The sequence below is a fragment of the Neopsephotus bourkii genome, unplaced genomic scaffold (genome assembly GCF_033783945.1).
Source record: "Neopsephotus bourkii isolate Nb327-2 ecotype Australia unplaced genomic scaffold, CSIRO-AGI_Nbou_v1 NB_1655, whole genome shotgun sequence".
In the NCBI taxonomy this organism is placed as follows: Eukaryota; Metazoa; Chordata; class Aves; order Psittaciformes; family Psittacidae; genus Neopsephotus; species Neopsephotus bourkii.
In genome coordinates, this window is record NW_026902129.1 from 5180480 (window position 1) to 5193980 (window position 13501).

General features: G+C 40.9%; 1 protein-coding gene across 1 annotated transcript in view; it reads left to right on the top strand.

The window, feature by feature from the left end:
• CNTNAP2 (contactin associated protein 2) overlaps window positions 1–13501 on the top strand; it is a 1027100-nt gene that overhangs the window by 613482 nt on the left and 400117 nt on the right. The gene's annotated exons all lie outside the window — the stretch shown is intronic.

The window sequence follows — 13501 nt, forward strand, 5'->3', positions numbered from 1 at the left end:
TGGCAGTGTGCAAGGGCAGGTTGGACAGAGCCTTGGGCGACATGGTTTAGTGTGAAGTGTCCCTGCCCATGGCAGAAGGTTGGAACTGGATAATCTTAAGGTCCTTTCCAATGCAAACCATTCTGTGAATATGTGATTCTTTGTCCTCCATGTTCTGAGAATGTACAGTGATACAGAAGAGTGACATCAGTGCCTTCTGGCTTCACTGAATTCCACAGAGCGCTAAAATAGGTCCACATGCTTGCACAACTGTTTATGTAATAAATGCTTAAACTTTATTAAAATAGTGTCTGGTGGTTGGGTTGGTTTTCTTTTTTCCAATCTCAGAAAAGTACTTCCGAATTATGGCAGTCTTTTGCTTTGATCACTACCTTTTCAAGCACTTACCTGTGTTAATTTCTCTTCCTCCTGAGTAATATTTTCTTCTTTGATGGCAAAAAAGAAAACATGAGGAAAGATAGCGAAGAACAATTAGCCCAACTCCTGAATGCAGGCAGCTTGGCTTATGAGAATTGCCTACGTATTAAATTCATTACAAGTTTGCTGGAAAGCTGAAAATGGCTTTTTAGAATTTAGAAAGAAGCAGAAATTACAAGACCATAGAACCCTACAAGGATTCAGGTAAGGAGCAAGCACTGGAGTTCACGTGGTCCGAGCCCTGCTCAAACGCAGGGCCAACTTCAAAGCTGTGTCAGGTTGCTCAGGGCCACAATCAATAGAGCTTTGAGAATGTCCAGGGATGGATATTCCACAGGCTGAATGTCCCTGGGTATTAGCAAAGAGTGGCATAGTTAAGGCAAAGAAAAGTGTGTGCTTTTGATTTCCTACTGAAAGTAAGAGAATCTCAAAGAGATTAATGCTACTAAGAGAAAAACAAAATGCAGCATACTGCTTTGGTCTTACAAAATGCCTTCTCTTCCTGAAATATAGACATCAGTTTGAACTAAACAAGTTGTGAGTTGACTGTAGCCAGCAGCCAAACACCTGCCCTACCTTTTTCTCACTCCTCTCTTCCAGGAGATGGTGTGGGGAGGAGGGGAAAGTGAAAAGACTGTTACAAGTGAAAAGACTCTTGGATTAAGATGATAGTTTAATAAGAATGGCAGTTTAATAACAAATGCATAACATGCACATGCAGGCAAGTGAGAAGAGAACTTGATTCAGTACTACTCATCAGTAGGCAGTTGTCCAGCTGCTTCTGGGGAAATGGGGTCTCAGCAAATGTAATGCCTGTTTGGAAAGAGAAACATCCCCACCCCTTCCTCGTCCATTCCCTGAGATTTTATTGCTGAGCATGACACTGCAGAGTATGCGATACTGCTATGGTCAGTTTGGGTCAACTGTCCCAGCTGTGTCACCTCCTAACTTCTCGCCCACCCCCTTTTTTCTGGCCTTTATGGAGGAGAGTGTGGAGCAAAATCCCTTGTGCTGTGCAAGCTCTGTTCAGCAGGATCCAAAACAGTGGTGTGTTACCAGCAGTGGTTTACCCAAACTGAAGAACAGCACTGTATGGGCTGCTGTGAAGATGGTAAACTGGAAACTTCATCCCGGCTAGACCCAGCATTCCGTTTTAGCAGTATCAGAGTGAAGGAGCATGTGGTGTACCAATGAGTTGTTATCCTGGTGGGTGTGGCTGCTTTACATTGCTGCTTCTCATGGACCTGTTGAAGGCTGAAGTCATAGAGAAAAGAGGAAGTGAAGAGCTGCTGTCATAGGGAAGAAGTTTGTTCTATCTCCTCACATACAACTGAAATTAGAAAGGTCTCATGGTTAGTATTTGAGAGTTTGAATTGCTCACTTTTATTTTGAATATCTGGTTTTGGAAATGTAAATGGACTTGGAAGAAAGGATGGGAAGATGCACCTAGTTAAGTCCCTGCTTTTTCCCCAGTGGATAAATCTGTTTATGTGACAGTTTGTCTTGATCCTGTTTATGCCAGCATCTGTTAGAAATAATTCTGTCATCATAGTGAAAGTAATCAGAATTAGGCTTTTACAATGTATTACAATGTAGTTACAATTAACTTAGAATGTAAGTTAACTAGAATCAGGTTTACAATGCACTATTGAAAAGTAGGACTTAAAGCTTCCTATATGTCAGGCAGCTTACTTTTGAGTTGAACTTCATATAGAAGTTACTATTCATACGGTATTTCTTTTTATAAGGTATAATAATATATATAGCTATTTATTATAATATAATACCATATGCCATATATGGTATTATATGAAATACCTTTTACTGTGTTAAAATATTATGCTTCATATATTGGGCTTATTTTATATACCTCAAACATTTGTATTCGTAATATATTTTAATATCAATAACAGTGGTTTATGTATGTTTCTGAATATATGCTTTCTTTATCTAAAGAAATGTAGTCTCACTCTCTTCTGTCACCTCGGACACTTACATCATCCTGATAATATAAAACAGAACTATATATCTTATGTTTGTGCTTCATAGGCACTGGATGTCTGTGTTACAGAGTACCAGTTGTTATTCTGCAACAATCAAAGGAAATCAGGATAAAATTCAAAGAATTTTCTTAGGGTTGATTTGGGTTTTTTTAAGGATTGAGATGTAATCCAGTTTGTTGTTTTACCATGATCAAATTTATTTCTTTGTAATCTGCACTTTGAAGCAAACCCTTTGACTAAGAAGTAATAATGCCAAGCTTTAAATGTGACTGATTTGTATGGCTTTCTTATGAACATCTGCAAATAGGAGTTTACAAGCACTTCTGTTACCATATGCCACTATATATAACATCTTTTCTGCGGCTTTCTTTTAAAGGATCCAAGTACCATGTGTACTATATATTAGCTTAATTTCATTTCCTTTGAAATGGGAAGATATTTGTGACTGTGATACTGGTATCCTCCTGCCTTTTGTAACTTGTTTAGCTCTGAATCATAAAGGCTTCAGTTATCATCAACATGGAAATTGCTTTCATAGCCACACTTCAGTGAAGACCCCCACTGGGCAAAAAGATAAGCTGTCACAATGAATTATTCTTACTGCAGACTTCAGCCATTTGGTTGGGGGAAGAAAAGGTGAAGTTGTGAATGGTGGCATTTTTCATCATTAGCTACAGCAGATAGTAAGAAGGGGACAGTTCTCTCTATAGGAACATGACAAAAACTGTGGCAAGTTCTCTTGTTTCAGCTGCCTGGAGCTAACTGCTCTCATGTTCTGCCAAACTGAACACCTGACATGTATGGAAAAGGTTTCTGCATTTTTGTTCTAGTATTTTTTTAGGATGTTAGAACAGTCACATTAGAGCATTACACTTGTACTTGGGAGATAAGAGTGTTAAACCAGTGCCTCATTATTTTTAGTCTTCCTCTCCTCATATTAGCATTTTGCCATTGCAAAGACTACAAGCAGAGATCTTATTCAAAGTGATGACCAAAGCTAAGGAACATTCTCTTTTTACTGGTGACCAAATAGTAAAAGTACATAGAATTTCATTCTATGGGTATATATATACACAGCAATTACAGGCAGTGAAAATGCAACTGAGGATAAACAGTCACCCTGTTTGCGTAACTTTAATTGTATTAGCAATGGAACTTGCTTTGTTTTCAGAGTGATCAACATGCTATACTGCCTGTGACAGCACAGGTCTCTGTATACCTCCTTTACTTATCATTAACAAGCTTAGCTAGTCACAGGCCAGATGGTACAGTTGTACTTAAGGATTTTAGCGTAGGACTTTGAACAGGAATTATAACTCACAACTAATTTATCCCAGCAGTCTTGGAGAATTCCAAAGCTCACCTGACTTTGTTGTGGCTAGAATTATAGATTTTAATCACAAAATCTGAGATACTGAAATGGTTTCAAAACATAGTGTGCAATCTGTCATTGTAAATTATAGAGAACATATGCCAATCTTAACAAAAATCTCTGTGTACCATAAGAGATGAAATGACAGAAATGAGTGAAAAAATGCAGTAGCAAGAATGTACCTGTGGCTGCTTCTTGTGTTTCATGAATGGGTGAACTGTGGGATTCTGTCTGTACACAGTGAGATGGATTAGACACCAATTTTTGGTAATAATTTCATGTTAAAGAATCAATGTAAGTAACCAGCTGTATGCAGCAGAACAACAATCTGGGTGACTGCTGCTTACCTGCTGTGGTGATGCACTGTATGACAGAGTACCAGCATTCGGCTTTAATGCCACAGAGCCATAATTTCTAGACTATGTGATTGCAAGCCAAAGTTGAAATAATCCATTAAAATAACAAAGCACAGCAGCATATTGAGGCATGAAAATGGCCTCAGTGTAACTGGCAGCAGACAGGATTGCTTTGGAATTAAGGATCGTCACTGCAAAGATTCTTCAAATTCCTCACTTCTGCCTCTTGACAAGGACTTCGGGCTTCTGGCCTTCCTCTCTGTTCTGCCTCTGCCTCTATAGCCAGTAATGAAGTGAGTGAGGAGTAAACCAGATCCCATTCCCTCTGCATCAGAGGCAGATGATATTCCAGTGCCCAGACTGGAAGCAAAACCTGCTTTACAGCTGAGTTGTTCACAAATTCACAAAAAGGAAGTAAAACAGGACTGGGGCAGGTCTGAAACCGTGCCATGACTTCAGCCTGCAGCTGTTCCTGGGCCTATGGCTGGAAACCAGTTCCTGCATGTGCCCCCTGCTCTTCCTCTCCCCACTTTTCTTTGGAACCATGCAAGCTTTTGAGGTGGAAATGGAGATGAAAGCTGCCTTTCAACAAGAGAGGTTCAAGTGGGTTTACTTCATAATCCACTTCAGCCCAGAAAAGTGACTTTGTAGACAGATTATAGCTCATATGACGGTGGCAGTGCTTTTATTACTGTGGCACTTGTCCCATATGTACCAGAGTGTGACAACTGCCATATTCCTTAACATGGATCAAGAGACAGCTGAAAGGTTACAAACTCGACAGAGCTGCCACAAAATAGGAATGGTTTCATTACCTTTCTCTACATAGAATATCTTTGTGCAATCTGTAGCTATTTAAGCAAGTTAGAATAGTTTGACATGCAGATTGTTTGAAAAGCCTTTTCTGCTTATGCCTTTGTTTCTTCACTTAAACGTGTTACAACAGTCACCAGCATTCCGGCAAGACTCTTTCGAGTAACTGTGTGGGTTACATATCAGCTTGTAGCTGGATGCCCAAACATTCCCAAATCCCCCAAATCCTCAGTTGTTCCTTGCCTTGCGTTCAATCCTAGAAAAACTCTGCAGAGAGAGGGAAAACGAATCTTTCTCTTTAACGCTAATAAATCTTGTTCAATCTTTCTGTTATGAAAAAAGTAGACCACTGAAATGATTTTCTAGCATGAGCGGCGTGTTTATGGTAAATACTTGTTGTTGCTAAAAGGAAAGCTGTGACAGAAAACATTTAGGTGTATTTCTGAGGAGGAGTATGTAAAGCACAGTTCTGGACAACCTGGCAGCTGCCAGGGCTGGCCTCTGGGCTGCAGGGCTGGATTCTGCCATACCCCAAAAGAAGAAGAACAGCCCTGAGTTTGTCCTTGGGAGCAGAGTCTGAGGATACATCAGGGAGCCCAGCAGCTGTACCCAGAGCACGGCCACTGAGGGCTGGGACAGCCCCTGGGCCTGCTGGGTTCAGGGCACTGCCTTGGGGCCAGCACCTCAAGGGCTTCCTCTGAAGGCTGCTGGGCTGAGGGGCAGCAGGTGTGGCTGGGCATGGGGTATCCCAGCAACCCCGTGTCATTGTGGCACCACCCAGCAACACAGCAGTCACAATGCCCTGGAACAGAATAAAAGGGAGCAGCCTCCTGTGTCCCCTGGCAGAGATGGCCCAGGGCAGCCCAAGGACATCTGAGAGGAAGTCCTTGAGGAGCTGGTGGAGTTACTTGGAGGGGCCTTGAGGAAGGAAGAGCAGAGCCTGGTCGAGGCTGCTGGAGGCCAGCCCCTGGCAGGACCAGCTTCTTAGCTCACAGGAGGGAGAGCAGTTCTTTTCATCTGGATAGCTGTGGACAGACCATAGGAATGCCACCTTGAGGAGCACTGCAGAGCTCATCATCCTCATCCCCTGCAGAGCCAGGGGCAGCAGCCGTAAGCAAAGGGGTGCAGAGATGTGTCCAGGGATCCCAGTGCTTTGGAGCAGCCACTGGTGCCCTGCCAGGTGTAAGGAAGGAGGATTCTTGCCCACAGGCTCTACCAGGCCAGGGGCCTTTGACCACTCTCAGGAACTACTGAGGTGACTCAGGGTTCTGGGAGAATAGGGCTTGGGGGTCTTCTGGGAAGTATGATCAGCCTCTGGACCAGGAGCAGGTCTTGCTCCCATGCTCAGGGACAGCCGATCGCCAGTCTTGGGGTCAGGAAGGAATTTTCCCCCGGGCAGATTGGCACTGGGCCCGGGGGTTTTTTGCCTTCCTCTGAGCATCGAGCAAGACCACTTGTTAGGGCTCCTCTGGTCCATTCTGGCTGCTCATGCACCACGAAGGTGGCCCCTCGTGTCCTGCAGCTGGGGGGGGAAGGCTTTTTTTCCCCCCATGGAGGCCTGCAAGTGTCCCTGGGGTTTTTTTGCCTTCCTCTGCAGCAGTGAGCCAGCCCCTTGACAGGGCTCCTCTGGGCTGCTGTGGCCCAAAGGCTGCTGCTCCTGCTCCACGCGGGTGCCCCTTGTGCCCCACATCTGGGGGGATGAAGCTTTTGTGACTCCCAGGGGAGCCCCTGGGGGTTGCTGCTTGTCCTCTCTTGCATTGAGCACAGCCCCTTGGTCAGGGTCCTTTGGGCTTGGTTCTTGCCCACTGCTCTCACCCCTCCAGGGCACAGCTTGTGCCCTGGCTTTCTCTGGCTCCATTGCTCAGTGCAAGCTTGGAGCGGGAGCGAGCTCTGCTCTGCTCTTGGCTCCATTCCCAGGGGTTTCTTGCTTGTGCACAGTAGCCTGTGCTTAGAAGGCCTCCAGCTTTGCTGCCCATCAACAGCTGCTAATTTCCTGCTCTCCCTGAGTGCAACACCAGTGCCAGACTGGCACGAGAGCACTTTTCATGCATCCCATAAGAGAAACAAAAGGAAAGGAAGGGAATGGAAAGCTAAGTAACATAACTGAAAGTAACAGAACAGAACGCAGAGGAGCATAGCAGGAAGGAAAGCAACGTAATGGAAGAGAATAAAATAATGGAAAAGAAAGGAGCGTAACGGACAGGAAAGAACAGCAACAGAAGAAAGCTGAGTAAGAGAAAAAGTGAGTAACAGAAAGGAAAGAAACATAATGGAGAGGAAAGAAATGCACTGGAATGGAACAGAAATGAAAGGAGAGTAACATAATGCAACAGGTAACTAAGTAACATACTTTATGAAATGTCATTCTTCGGAAGTAACAGGGACGTAAAAAAAGGAATAGAACAGAACAGGAAAGAAAGGAAGGTAACATGAGAGAAAAAAAAGACAGAAATGTAACAGAAAGGAGAACATAACGGAACAAAAAGAAAAGGAACATAACAGAACAGGGAGGAAAGGAAAGAACACAAGGAAACCGCAAGTAATGTAACAGAATGGAAACGAATGACGTAGGAAGGAAAATAACGGAAAGTACGTAACATAGTGGAAAAAATGATAACAGGAGAAAGTTAAGTTACATGAACGAAAGTAAGTAACAAAGGAAAATAAGTATAACAGAGAGGAAAAGAAAGAAATGTATTGCAATGGAACAGACGTTAAAAGGAGAGTAATGTAACGGAAAGAAGAACAGAACAGAACAAAAATGAAAGCAAAGGAATGTAGCGGAACAGGAAACAGAATAACATACTTTATAAAGTTTCTTTTTTAAGGAGAGGAAATCAATAGGAAGAGAAATAAAAGGAAAGTAACAACAGGAAGGAAAGGAACGTGACATAACAGAGTAACTTAAAGGAATGGAAAGGAACATGCTGGAAAGTAAACCAACATAACAGAGAGTAACGTAACAGAAAACAACGCAGTGGAAAGGAAGGGCAGGTAACAGAAGACAGGATAGTATGGGAAGGAAAGTAAGAGAAAGGTAACGTACGGTATCTGAAAGGAATGGTAATGTAACTGACAGAAATGGAACGGAACAGAAAAGAACGTAGCAGAAAGTAAAATAACACGGTAAAGTAACAGAAAGTTAAGTCACAAGAAGGAAACATACGTAATGGGAGACCGGAGAGAACATAACGGAGAGCAACAGAAAGGAAAGGAAAGTATCGGAAGAGGAACTGAAGGAAAGGAATATAATGGAAAGGAGAAGAACACAACAGAACAAAAATAAAAGGAAAGGAACGTAGCATAACTGAAACAAACAGAACGGAACGGAATGACGTGGGAAATAAATAACATAATGGAAACAAGAGTACCGTTATGGAGAGAATGGCAATAAAAGAAAGTTACAGGAAAAAAAAATAAGTAAGAGAAAGGGAAGTGGCGCAGTGGAGAGGAAAGAAATGCATTGCAATGCAATAGACATGAAAGGAGACTAACATAACAAAAAAGAACATAACAGAACAAAAATAAAAGGAAAGGAACATAACTGAACAGGAAATAAAATACCATACTTTGTGAAGGTTGCCCTTTAGGAAAGGAAATTATATAACTGAAAAGAAATGGAACGAAACAGGAAGGAAAGGAAACGCACGTGGCATAAACTGAAAGTAGCACAATGGAATGGAAAGTATTGGAAAGCAAACTAACCTAACAGAAAGGAGAGTAACCTAACAGAAAATAACGTAATGGAGAGGAAAGGAAATCAACAGAAGAAGGGACAATAACAGGAAGGAAAGTAAGGGAAATTTAACATAATGTAACCAAAAGCAAAGGAATGGCAATGTAACTGAAAGTAATGGAACAGAACAGGAAAAAAAAAAAAAAACATAGCAAAAAGGTAAGTAATAGAGAGTGAAATAACAGAGTTAAATAGTGGAAAGGAAACTAACGTGACAGGAGACCAGACAGAACGTAACAGAGATTAACAAAAAAGAATGGAATGCAACGAAACATAATGGAAGAACTAAAGGAAAGGAGTGTAACGGAAAGTAAAAGAGAAAGCAAAGGGAAGCAAAATAACATAACTGAAAGTAACAGAAGGGGATGGAAAAGGAACGATGGAGGAGGGAAAAAAGAAAACAACAAGAAGAGAGTAACATGATGGAAAGAATGGTAATGGAAAAAAGCTAAGTAACAGAAAGGAAGGTAAGTAAAAAAGGAAAGAAACATAACGGAAAGGAATGGGAGGAAACACACTGCAATGGAACAGGAAACAACATACTTTGTAGCAGTTCCTCTTTAGGAAAAGAAAAATAACAGGAACAGATAAAAAAGGAAAATAACAGAACAGGAAGGAAAGAAACAGAATGGAAAGGAAAGGAACATAACAAAGTAACAGATCAGGATGGAAAGGAATGTAGCGGGAAGGAAAATAACATAATGGAGAAGAGTAAAATCACAGAAAGGTAGGTAATGGAAGAAAGCTGAGCAACAGAAAGCAAAGTAACAGAAAAGAAAGTAACCTAACAGTGAGGAAAGGAAAGAAGTACTTCAATGGAGTAGAAATGAGAGTAATGTAACAGAAAGAAGAACAATATAATGGAACAGAACTGAAAGAAACAGAATGGAACAGGAAATAGAATACCATACTTCATAACATTTCCTTTTCAGGAAAGGAAATAAAATACCAGGAACATAACGGAAGATGGGGAAAGGAAAGGAATGCTACATAACAAAGTAATGTAACGTAATTACATTAACGTAACGTAAGTACTTTACTTTGTTATGTAACGCAATGAAAAGGAAAGGCAACGGTAACTGAAAGGAATGGAACGGAACAGAGAAGACTACAGTGGAAAGGAAAATAATGGAGGGTAAAGTAACAGAAAGTAGCGGAAAGGAGATTACTGTAACAGAAGACAAGACAGAATGTAACGAAGAGCAACAGAAAGGAAAGAAATGTCATGGAAAGGAAAAGAATATAACAGAACAAAAATAAAAGGGAAGGAAGATAGTGGAACAGGAAGGAAAGGAGCATAACATAACTGAAAGTAATGTAACAGACTGGAAAGGAATAACGCAGGAAGGAAAAGAACAGAAAGTAGAGTAACATAGCGGAAAGAATGGTAACAGAAGAAAGTTAAGTTACAGAAAGGAAAGTAACATGATAGACAGTAAATAAACATATTGCAATGGAACGGAAATGAAATGAGAGTAACACAGCAAAGGAGAAGAACATCACGGAACATAAATAAAAGGAAAGGAATGTAAAGGAATAGGAAATACCACACCTCATAAAATTTCCTTTTTAGGAAAGTAACAGAAAGGAACGGAAGAGGAAGGAAAGAAAGGAACGCAATGGAAAGTATCATAACACAATCGAAATGGTCTTATTGGAATCAAAAATAACATAATGAAAGGGAGAGCAACAGAAAGGAAATTAATGGAAAGGAAGTCAACATAACGGAAGAAAGAATACTAACTGCAAGGAAAGGAACAGGAATGAAAGTAACAGGAAACTATCAAAGTAACATAACTCAAAGTAGCATAACAAAAAGGAGAGTAATGTCTCAGAAAGGAAAGGAATGTAACAGAAAGTTATGGAAAGGAAAAGAAAAATAACATAGCGGAAAGAAAAATAAAATAGATCTTCTTTCCACTTGTAACCTTTGTGATTTGTGTCTCTTCATTGTTGAAACCCCCCTGGCATTTCAGGCAAAGAATTATCATCATTATTCAACTCGAGTGCAGGGAATGAACGGATGTAGAACAGTTGTGTTGAAAGGGACCTACAAAGACCATGTAGTCCAACTACCTGACCAAAAGCGAATTGAAGGCATTAAAGGCACTGTCCGAATGCCTTGTTAGACACTGACAGCATGGGGCACCAACCACCTGTTCCAGGTTTTAACCACCCTCTGGGTAAAGAAATGCTTCTTCATGTCAAGTCCAAAGCTCCCCTGGTGGACACAGCTTTGAGCCATCGCCAGACGTCCTGGCACTGGGTACCAGGGAGAAGCGCTCAGCCCATCATTCTCCTCTTCCCCTCCTCAGGAAGCTGTAGAGCAGTGAGGTTGTCCCTCAGCCTCCTATCCCAACCAGACAAACCCAAGTCCTCAGATGCTCCTCACAGGGCTTGCAGTCCAGCCCCTGCCCCACTTTGTTGCCTTTCTCATGGTGCATTCAAATATATTAATACCCTTTTTATAATTATGGAGCCTAACTTTATGGAATTCATTCCATAGAGTGATCCCCCTCAGAGTATAGTGAATCCGCATTCACAATTACAGTGAATCATTTCAGGATATGCTCTTTCCTCTTATATTCCTCTTGTGGGGTCCTTTCCAAAGAGGAAAGCACGGTCTTCAAATGCACTGGCTACCTCTTCAAGTTTCACACAAAACATAGTGTTTAAATCATAGAATCATAGAATAGAATCATAGAATAGTTAGGCTTGGAACAGTTAGGGTTTAATTTCTGATTCCCTGTTGTTTGAAATCTTTGCTACTTAGAGACTGTCTTTTTCCTAGAACTCCTCAGGAATGGGGCTCTCCTGCCAAGGGAATTAATCTCTAGCCTCACTCTTCCTGCTGATCCATCAGATCCTCATTTGGAGACATGCAAGGGCCTGTCTCGTTATACCGAGATAGCATCAAAATGTTGAGATTCTTTAATTGAATAGACATAAACTGGCAGTTTTCTGCACTCATGGTACCATGGTACCAGTTTTGCAAGTGAATTGCCAGGTGTGTGTTAGAATATTGCTTTTCATAATTTTGTTAATTTTAAAAACCAATCAGTGAAGTTCCTTTGCATCTGAATAATGTCACCAGCAATGTCAGCATTATCATAAAAGGCTAACAGTTTTTGCGAGCTGTCTATAGATAGTTATACAGAGAAGGAGACTGAATTAGCATCCCTGGATGGAGAAGTGCAGACTGTACATTCCCATTCCATGCTCATCATTGGTAATTGTAATCCCTGAGCTAACAGGGGAGAGTGTCCAGTTGACCAGCAATGGTTTTGGGATTCTGTGCTGATCAAACCCACTTACTCTTCTTCACTCCTGCTTACTCCTGCTGGAGTCACCCTTAGGTATGGCTGGGCAAACTTTACTTGTTAACCCTTGTAGCCTCAAATCTGATGGCCTTCTTCAGCCAGCATGACTGGCACACGCTAAGTGCTCCACACACATTGCCAAGGCACACGCTAAGAGCTCCACAGAAATTTCTGTGGTCAGTAAATAAGAGAGGAAGGTGTTACTGTCACAGAGGCACACACCTACCTACATTTGCTAATCCAGTAAGATTAGTAGGAAAAGGATTTGAAGGAAAGTTGATCAACAGTGAGGAACTTCTAAAATCTTATTTAAAGTTTTCTTGCTGTCTGATGCCACATCACTGATAAAGGAACAGCTTCATCAGACAGAATCATCTACAGTTCATCAAAGTCACGACAAAAGCTTTTTTGTGGAAATTCATTTTTTATTTTTTCTTATGTGCTTTACTTTTCTCAGGGGGCTTGACTGAATGTGACGCTTATATTACATTTGGGCTTAATTATTATTTCGTTCTTATCCTGCCGTGGGGGAGATGGGCAAATGTCCATGAAGCTCTCTGTTGGACATGAAATCTATACTCTTGCAAGACTAGATGCTAAATATTGACCTGATCCCTTAACACTGTTGAAATAGTAACTCCCTATTTAGTGAGCTGAGATTTGAAGCCAAACTCCATTGACGAATCTCTCACTTGTTCATCGCTTAGTGTTTCTCATCAGTTCATAACTGAAAAAGAGAGGTTTTTTTGCAGATTATTTTTCTGTGACTGATAGATATCCTTAATGATTCTGTGACCAACAAATAGCCTTCTCCTGAATGAGCAGCGCTGTTCTTAATGAAGCTATCACTATGTGGTCATTCTCAAACTTAAACAAAACTGGATGTCATTTTGAACTTTACCGTTTACTAAAATTTTAACCAGTGCAATAAAAAAATCATGTTTTTTCAAAACCTGTTACTGCTATTACTTTTAGCCTTCAAATTAGATTAAAAGTACACCACACACTTACATTGCTGTTCATTAAAGATGGGTCTCTTAGATACAAATATTATTCCTTGTAGTCATCTTTTTCCTGTTGAAAGAAAATGGATCATCACTATCCAGACAGATAGACTGTCTCTGTATCTGGTTTTATTTGCCTATATACTCTAATGAATAGGCATGCTGATACTTGACAGATATGACATAATGCTATAATAAGTAGCTATGACATATGCTTTAAATATTTTTCAGAGACTAGAAGCAAAACAGTTGTAGAAATCTCTGTGTATAGTACAGCTATGATCATGACCAGTTTTAAGACTGCAGCTCTGAATTTGTAATCGGGTATCAAGCTGTGAGCAAATCCAATCAGTTCATTAGCAGTATATGTATCTGAAACTGGAGGACAGCAAATCCTGCTGGATTACTAGAAAGAGGTGGTGTAAAAACTGTAGAATAACCATAATCTAGCAAAAGTTTTCTGTAGTAATAGTTAGGACT